The following is a 10,437-nucleotide window of genomic DNA, read 5'->3' on the forward strand; positions in this document are numbered from 1 at the left end:
AAGTAATTTTTTCCACACATTGTCTCTTGTATAACAGAGCGATCAGTGTGAGTCAGTATGGTTAGTAAATCAACCACAATGCCAATTCCACCATTATCAGTGAACTTGACATTTTAGTGAAGACTTATTTTTTATAGACTTTTATAGACTTAAGGATTATTTTACAGAATGCACCTTATCACATGAGTTGGTTGCTTGCATGGTCCTTTGCCATTTGGGTTATCTTAGTTATCTAGGTCTAGTTATTCTGAATTCAGTGCACGTTTATGCAAACATCTTCACTTTTAGTTTTAATGAGCAGCAACATTCATCATGCACCAAAAGCACTTTTTTACAAAAGTTTGAGTTCATTAATGGTTAATAGATCATCTGAACATGGCTGCAGGGTCTCAGCAGTGATCTGGGTAACATCCCCACAGTGGAGACGCAACACACACACACACACACACACACACACACACAGAGCACAGACTGGTGCCTCCTACCTGCCCAGTGTACGTCACGGCAGTGCTCTACAGCTGGACGTTGAGCAGGGGAAGGTGAAGTGTGTTGCTCAAGAGTACCTCAGTGGCTTTAGCAGAGGGAGGGGACCCTCCTAAAAGGAGGTGTCCTCAGCTCATCCAGGGATTTCAATCGCTCACAGATGTTCTTCTGTCACCGATGGATGGCCCAGTTCTACTGCATGCTTCAAAATAAAACTGATACAACAAAAAAAAAAAACTAAAAATAACTGTTTATAGTAAAATGTCTTTTGGATTTACTTCAATGGCTTCACATTGTACCTCATGTATGAACATGGTGACATTGTCTGGGACTCCTACTGGATACATATTATCCATCCTGACATTAGATGTTTGCTGATTTGAGGTAATAAACTTGAGTATGAGTTTTTTTGTTTTTGGCATATCTGCTGCTCACGTAACACACGAATGAAATATGTGAGGTATGATGAAGCAGCATATAGTTGGGTGATACAACACTACAATATCACCCAATTAATTATCAGGGAGAATTTACTGCACTTGGCTAAAGGTAGTAATATATCATTATGTAAAAACACTTCATATGCTGCATACAATATATGAACATTTTAGACATGCAATGGTGTTTTGCATTATATAAGCAAAGAGCTGTCTGATTTACTTTAGTGGTACAAATAAAGACATTCATTCTGATTAATGGTCAATTTATTGAGTGAATTTATCAGCAAGTGTATAAGCTGGTTTTTAGAACTGTGGCTGTTCCTTGAACCTCTGCGAACTGCTGCATATACTGCATATACTAAATTGCCCATGCATTCATATATATATGTATGTATATGTGGCTTATTTAGTTAAAAATGACTGTAACGGTGTATGTAGTTTATTGAACAAGTCTGGTCCATTTTATTCATAGAGCACATTTTAAAACAACAATGTCTGACAAAAGATAGATAATTTAAAATGACAATAAATACATTGTAAAAATACAAAAAGCACAATACACTGACACACATAATATGACAGAATATAAACAATCATGTGTTGTTATCTACGCTCGTGACAACTCAAAAAAAAGACAAAGTAAAAATGTTGGTTTTAAGAATGAATATAAAAATGCCGATAGCAGAGGAAGACCTGGCAGTTAAGAATAACAACAATAGATAACACTTGACCACTGCATGGGGATTTTAACTGGGGAAATGGACTGAAGAGGAAACACTGGACTGGGGATCTGAGGGGCCTGGAGGTTGAGTGGGGGCCAAGGCCATCAGAAATATAAGCCGTGTCAAAGCCATGCCGATTCTGAAACAGTCTGACAGGCAGTGAAGTGAGACTGATGAAGATGTGGCCTTGCATCTTGAGCTAACTGACAGTGAGACAAGGCTTATCAACTTACTTCCACACAGTGACAATGGTCAGCATTTTGAGAAATAAAAGTACGAATAAAGTCAGTATTTCCCAGGTGTATATTCAAATGAATTTCATTAGAATGTTTGAAAGAGCAGCAGTACAGTACAGCAGTACAGCAGCTGATCAGGCGATGGAACAAGGAAGTGGGAGATTTAGAGATGAATAAAGGTTTCTGTGATAGTTTCGTTGGGATTGGGGTTTTTATTTCATTTGAGTTGATTTTATCCCTTTGAATACCAATGTCAAACAATCCCAGATGACTGCACTGCCTTTGTATGCATGAAGACATGGTCAACGGATTGTATCTGTGGTCTTAGAAGATAATTCAGTTGAAGGTTATTGCTTCAATGTCACAAAGAGCGTAAAGACTGAACGTGATACATGGCACAATAAGGTCAGACAGTGCATCGCTCAGTCATATTGAAATAGAGTACGCATTCAGCAAAGCATGTCCACAAAAAGAAATATCATGGAGAAGCTTTTTTATTTAATTTCCATTCAGTGAAGTTAGTGCCGAAAGACATTATAAATTCACCACAGGGCACAAGTGCACAAACACATGATAGGCACAACTTGCTACACATATTTTACATCCTCTTTAAACAGGAAGCGAATTAGGCAACTTGAATTGGTAAAACACGCCGCTGCCACATTGTTGCTCTTTGATCATCATGCATGCTGATTGAAGCATGTCTGAAACAGATGATGGCTGCTTGTTATCAGGCTCAAAGCCCCAGGATCCATTTGCAGTGCTGGCATCTCAAGCACCTCATGTTCATCCTCTGAAGAAGGTGAGACAATCCATTAAGTGAAAGGCATAAACACTCAACTCTGGGAACCTGATTGTTGGCGCTGTCCCCCATCCAGCCCATCTGACTGCAGCGGACTGTGGGTTTTATACAAGACAACTCAAGTCCTAAGATGGAACATTGAGAAAGAGAAGACAAAGGGAAATAAGACCATATGGCACTTTGCATAACATAACACAGCAGCACAACTTTTAATAGAAGAATTCACAAGATGAAAGAGACAGAGGACATGGAGCCGAGCTGACGGCTCTAAATATTAATTATCATGCATTGTTTGTATAAATTTTCAAGCACGGGATAGCAAATGCTCATATATTTAAATGAACATTAAACTACATCATCAACATTTCAAATTAAAAATGTGAACATTATGTTTCAGCACATGACGTGTCTGCTATATTTATTTTGGTCCTCTTCTTTTACACAGATTTAGTGAATAATTGAAAAGGGGGAATCAATTACATTAATAAGAGTGACATGGAATAATGTGAAAATCTCTGACCTTGCACATAAAATGGGATGAAAACACAAGTTTGTGTGTCAGTGCTATTAGTTCCTGCTGGTTTGGTTTAATTCAGTTTAACGCACGATGTCGTTAAATACGGCAAATCTTTTAAAGTGTCAAATCGACGTCAAGTCTACATTCAAGTTGGATAAAAGCATTTGAAAGGACGAGTCCTCTAAAATGCAAAAGTGATCCAGCTGTCAATAAGCATGGGGTTTCTGCACTGGTCATGATCTTTCTATTCACTACAAAAATCACCATGTGTAAAATTCACTCCTTCGTTCAACTAACGCTGTCACTGCTTCTGTCACAGTGAACCGGTGTGTGTTAGCTAACCACGAGAGTCCAAACATAATGTAGACAATGCAGCTTAAAACTATACAGATCCACTTTTTCCATCCCTTTACATGTATGGTTGTATAGACAGACATGAGAACCACAGTACGGCTTCTTTTTTGAAGAAATATTTGTCCCAAGTTTGCATTGTTCAGCACTTAATAAATCTATAGGCCGCACTGTGTGGAGGCAATGAGACAAACTTTATTTGTAGAATGCAGTGAAGCAACTTTTTTCGAAATGTAAAAAAAAAGAGCAAACAAAGAATCTCAGTTAACATCCCAGGTCACAAGATAAAACTAAAAGAATCCCTCTACTTGTCTTGTCTAGCTTTCCTTTAACATTAAACCAGCTTCCAAAGTGATGGATGAATGGCTGTGTTTTTTCCAGTAATGTACCAGAGTTTGCACACCAGTGAGAGCAGGAGGAAGCTCAGTTACACAGTTATGCTTGAGACACATTTAGCTGTTAATCAACAACCTTTTTACTTTTCTTTCAACACCGACTGTCACATTCCTTTGCCATTGACTCTCAGAGAGATAGATGGGGTATCCACTGTCAGAACGGGAGTTAATGGTGTTACTGAATTGTTTTTGCCAAAAGAGCTCCTCTCTTGGACAGATCTTATACTGCTTAGATGTGTAATGAATTTTTGAGTGATGCATATCATATATCATGAACTTTCAAATTTTTAATTATGACCTTTCATTACATCATAAAACCCACTCTGTAGAAAAATAAAATGAAAAGCCAGTTTGATTTTTCTGTAGTCTTTTATTTCATTCACGTTTTACATGGCTGTAGTCATGGGATACTAGCAGACAGATGGGATGAGGTACCTGGGAGGAAAAAAAAAACTGCCACAGCAGATCATGACAGTCTCCATGTGTACTCTGCAGACTCTGCTGTTCTCCTAATCTCAACATTCAGCAAAGTCAAGAACCTTGACGCTGACTCCTTTTTCCACAGAGATGACTCTAAGCTGGCTGCTGGTCAGCTGCAGCTCTTTAAGCTTAGACCCACCACTGCCACATTTTTAAGAAGTGCACTATCAGCGTCTCCCACAGCCAAACACTGCTGCTTGTTTTGTCTTGTCCGAGGAAGCGAGAATGGAAGCGAAAACACACACATTTGCTTATTTCAGTATGAAGTACTCATAAGATCTTGTTCACTGCCTCTGTGAAATATCGCCATTACGAATATTACCATTAGCATTTTAGTATTCAGAGAAGTGTCACTCTCACTCTAGAGTTACTTTGCTTCACCTCCGTTTCAGGTTCGCAACAAGGGAAGAGCTAAAAACCTGCTGCATGTATTTACACTGGTGACAAATGAAGCTTGTGAAAATGACTTCACATGGAGACAAGGACACTTAAGCAAATGGGTTCAGCATTTTCTCTCAGCCATGTTTTTATGCATGTGAAAGAACAACATAGTGCACAACTGATAAGGAAAAGGAGCTAAAAGGAAATGTGATAAAAAAAAAAAAAAAAAACCCAGAGTAAGTAGCAGGAGAACAAACTGTAAAACCAGTTAACCATCAAATGATACAAGTCATACAGATGTAAAATGGGAGGTGTAGAACACTGCATGGCATAAAATGTTATGGTCATAGTTTTACCTGCTCTGTAAATTCTTCCCCTTTTTGAATCTCGCTCACTAAATTTTGTTATCTTATTGGCAGGCATGTTTTCCTGTTCAAACTAACCGGCCAAATGAGCATCAAGGATGTTTATGTACAGGATCCTGACAGACAAGGGCGTTGTAGGCAGACATCAGGGTTTATTAGTCAGCAATTATTCCATAAATTAGATATATGAAATAAGCCATCTACAAATTGTGAGAAAATATAATTGGATGATTATGATTATGGATTTAACTCCTCATTCATCGTGAAATGAATCGACTGTTTGTTGGCATATTCTGCATTATAGTTTTTGTTTTTTCTGTATTATTCATACATAATACAAATGTCTATTCTTTGCTTCTGAATTGGATACAATTCAAAGGAAACGTAAGAAAAAGAATCCCATTTTTATTCACGTCACAGATGAACACAACATGTCAGAAGTTTGAGGTGCTCAAAGATGCAGCAGGTATTTCTCTCTCTTGCCTCAAGCGCCACAGAAAATTGTCACGGAGCTGCAGCTCTTCTGTTCCTTCCTTGTTTAAACCACAGACACTGGCTCATGTGAGCCAGCTCTCAGCTCCCCAGGTTCTTCTCATGCAGATGGGAGGCTGTCCTGAACAATGCCCTGCAGACGCTCTGTCCCATTGAGTAAACTTGTGGATTTGCTGTGTGGATTCACTCTGGGTTACGCAGCACAGTGCACCCTAATAACTCCACCCTGCCACCTGCACTCACACACACACACACACACACACTCACACACACACACACACACACACTCACACGCTGCTGACCTCACCAACAATTAGAGAGCAGGATGGAAGATTATTTGGAGATATTTTAATAAGAATTTAAGATTTTTCACGTCTGTCCTCCCAGAAAAACGAGAAGCAGCAGAGATCCTCGGTCAGATTTTAAAATATTTGAATCTCTTTTGCCGTCCTGTCTGCTGCCCGCTGGTTCTTCCCTCTGTGTGTGTTTTTTCTCTCCACACCAAACTCTTGCAGATGACACTCTCTCACTTCCCTGCCATCATGTTCAGCATCCTCCCACCCCCTGCTGGTGCAGCTTTCTAACCCAATGAGGCCCCCTACAGGTGCAAGCTCACTGATGCTGAACTGAGCAGGTGCATAAAGATGGTAGCCTTTTATTTTGCCATTTGACCCATTTTTCAGCGCTTTGCATACTTCCCATACGCATGAGGAGATGATGATGGTGCTCAGGCACTTTGCAGCCTGGAAAGTAAAACCTGCGGAACTGCAGGACGTGATAGACATTTAAATGATACAAGCGAGAAGATTCTAGGCACCAAATAAAAGTTTTTTGTTCCTAAAGGAAAGAGGATTAGAGCCCACAGATCTTCTTTCTGGGCCCTCCAAGAAGATATTTGCTGTCATTTTTTAGCTGATATTATGCCTTTTACAAATGAAACGGCTTTCTTTCAGCAGTTCTTCTATGAGAAATAACAGAGATGAGGTTTCAGTTTTTCACATTGCTGAGGACATCTGACTCAAAGTCTTCTTTGTCGCTGTGAAGGACACTGATTGCGATTTTCCTTGGAAAACCTCACTTCAGCTCCATTGTTCACTTTCACTGAAGTGAATTAATCTGCACCATATTTGTCCCCCTATCCTATTGCGCCACACTGTGGATATACCCAGTCTCTCTCTCTCTCTCTCTCTCTCTCTTTGAAATAGAAGCAGTGCTAATTGCCTGTGTGGACTGTTTACGTTGAGTCTAGTTTGTTTTCAAGAGCGATATGATTATGCTCTCAAGATCCATAATAATGTCATAAACCGCAATCATGCACTTAAAAAGACAGTCAAGCTTGTCGGGATGTTTGTTCATTTAAAAAAAAAAGACGGAAAAAACACGTTAATTTCTGCTAGTGGAACATGATTTTGTTGCAGCGGTGGTTTGTGCTGCAGGAATCAGATGAAGTTGGACTGTTCCAGACATTTGCAGGTAAAAGCTGCGTGACGCCAACTGCAGACCTCTGCTTCCATCTTGTGGCAGCTTGGAGCAACACTCTGGTGCTCTGCCTCTCCCTCCCTCCATCACTCCCCTCTCTATTTAATATCGGCACTGTGGCGAATCTAATCTGGATCTCCTTTAAGGCAATAAAACCCAGATAGCTTCCTTTAAATGAAAAGCACCGCTTATTATAGCTCTGAGATCCTCGTTTATTTGGCGATGTGCATGATAGAAAAATGATTCATGTCGAGGTTCAAATGGGCAGGATGACGAAGATCCATGGTGTCCCAAGTGCATATTTCCTCAAGTGTTGTATTCCAAGGTATATAATAGTGTTATCCACGCAGGTTGAACTATGCTGCACGCCAAGATGCTTGTTTTAACGTCGCCTGCTTTTATCCCTTCAAGCAGCCAAAAGCAATTTCCGATAAATCTGACCCTGTTGCTGAGCTGGTGGAGGGCTGCTGCAATTTTCTGGCGCGTTAATGACAAAACTTTAACGCGACTATTTAAGCGACTATTGTTCACCGTAAAAGTTTGTCATAAAAGCTTTTACACAGCTAACATTTTTTATTTTGCTTCAGTTTGGTGGTAAACACAGCAGAGCGTGACCGGATGCACAAATAAATTATTTGGGTTGACCCGAAAATTCTTCTTTTTTTTTTTACATTTTTTTTTGTTTTAACATTTTTTTTTACAACAAATTCGGACACGCAGTTTGCTGTTGGATCCAGATTTGTTGGAGGAAAATATAAATTGTATAATAACATCCGAAACAATTTGGAAACACACCCTGAATGTATTTTAAAATGTGATATTTAACAATACAAGAGCCGTTTCAAGGGATTTTCTCATCTTTCAGCACGAGTCCAATAAACACCTTAACACGTCCAGTTGTTGTTCCCATGGAAAAACATCTGCATCCTGCAGCATCACTTCCACATCATCGGATTCACAATAAAATTAGAATGCAAATGGCAGCTTCAGCATTTACCTCTTAGATTAATCAGTCGTACTATTTGCATATTTCTGTAATTGCTACCAGCATGAGAAGCGCCTTGGTATATAACTGACAGCTCGATGCTGGCACAAATTCCAATCTTTAATTGACGCAGAAAGTGCATAGTAGCTCAGCATTAGACCTGATAACACAGAAAACGGACTCTTTTGGGGGCAAATCGTGTGGAATATTTTTCCATGTGTCTACTTTTGGAACAGGCCTACCAAGCGGGACTCAAAGCAAACAAGGAAGAACACTGTCTGGTATTAAAAATAGTTTTTTGCGCTGTGACGTGCGACTTTTTAGGACAGACAATAATCAGCCTTTCACTTTGCAGAATGGGGGATAGAGGGGAAAGAGAAATGAGAAGGCTGTTGTTGGCATAGCTCTATCAAGGAAGAAGGACTCCCTGTTATCTGTGAATGGGGCTTCTTTTTTTGACCAGAATAGATATAGCACGAATTTTTAATTCGTTTTTCTTTGAGAGACAACAATGCTTTATTTGAAAGCCTGATACAATTTGGGGTTTGTAAGAGGTCCTTTTCTCCTTGTCCGAGCCCAGCTGCCCATATGGAATACAACGTGTGCAGCAAAGATCACAATGGCACCAAGTGACAGGCAGGACAAAAAGCCCAAGGATGCATCTCCCTGACTCTGAACAGCACCAAGAAACTCTGTCAGTCTCTCTATCTACACTGTCTGCATCCCCACTCCTGCTGCTCGTTAGTATGCACGCCTCTAACATCCTGCAAAACCAGGCCTGGGCTTTTGTCTCTGTGTCGTGTCGTGTACTGTATTATGCAATGATGGAGTCACAAACCTGCCTCAGCAGAGAGGCGAAATCTGCAGAGAGCCTGAGCACAAAAGTCTGCGTGTTTCCTCCACTCATACGGTTTTAAATGTTGCTGTTTGTCTTCGACACTCACTCTTTTTTTTTTTTTCTTTTTTTTGGGTAAGTTTTATTTTAAAGAAGCCAGAGTACCAGCTAGAGTTCACACAGCCAGTCCTTTTGCAGTTCACTTAATAAGCCCCGTCTCAAATCCCATTTCTGCTCACCCTGCTTCCCCATACATCATTGGCACTCTATAATCAACGCTGCGCATTTCTTGTTTATCTAGAAAACTATGAGCCAATTGCTGATTTATTTGACCTACAAGCTCAACCAGTGGTGAAACACAAAACCTTTCTGTGACGAACAAATTGCGTCTGTGTCGCCCACAAAAGCAGTAGCCCCCTTGAGACTCAATTCTGTAAATAATTAGCAAATCTGCCCAATTTGGCTGTTTGTTTAGTGATGATAGGGGCGACTCTAACATCTGTCGTGAGAGTTTTGTGCCGGGACAAACAAAATGCATAGATTTTTCTACCAGGTTATCATATTTACCCAAGATATTGACCGGAGTCTGATAATCCGCAGTGCGCTGCGGAGCACAGGGGAGCCATTTGTGCTTGTTCTGGTTCCATCTTAAAGAACACAGCGACTAATGGGGCAAAGTATGATTTAATGCCGGATATCGTTCATAACTTGTTATATGATGGTATAAAAAATAACTTTATAAGGCGGTTAAAGCCTCTGTAATCCGTGCGTGTTTTAGTTGACCGCCGTCCGCGGTGAAACATGGAGGGCTGTGAGTCATTGATTATTCCTGCTCTATTTGCAGTTTAGCGCTTAACAAGATAACAAAACATTTGTTGCATGAAACGATTTTCCCCCCACAGTCTACCACTGTGGACCCAAGGCTGGGAGTGGTTGGGGATGCTGACAAAAAGGAGAGCTTTTGACTCAAAAGCTTCTTATGTGGAGAAGCCCTCTTATATTAAGTGAGTGGATTTTAGTCCCATTTCACAAGTGACTTTAGGCTCTTTATTAGTGAGGTGTTCGGATTCAGAAAAAATATTCTCCGGATTAAATTTGCTTCGAAAGAAAGGACTGAAGTGCGCTGGAGATTTATTCCCAGAGTCAAGCTCCATTCTGTGTCACAATAAAGTGTTTGTCTCCTCGCCTTCAGTGATGTCTTTTCAAAAATGATCAAATCGCACAGGACACTTATATAAAGCAAACCCCCATTTCAGAAACACAGCATTTTATTTTAAAATCCTTATTTAAAAAATGGGATATTTCGCCATCATCGCGCGGCTGCACTGTTATTTACATGTGTGACCTGACACGGCAGTCAGAACGTTTTGCCAAAAATCACTCCCTCTTCCTTTTTTTTTTTTTCTTCTCTTTTTTTTTTTTAATTTGTAAATATATAGCCTATATAGGTCGATCTTCAGCTTCATGCTCCGGA

The sequence above is a fragment of the Pempheris klunzingeri genome, chromosome 13 (assembly GCF_042242105.1).
Source record: "Pempheris klunzingeri isolate RE-2024b chromosome 13, fPemKlu1.hap1, whole genome shotgun sequence".
Classification (NCBI taxonomy): Eukaryota; Metazoa; Chordata; class Actinopteri; order Acropomatiformes; family Pempheridae; genus Pempheris; species Pempheris klunzingeri.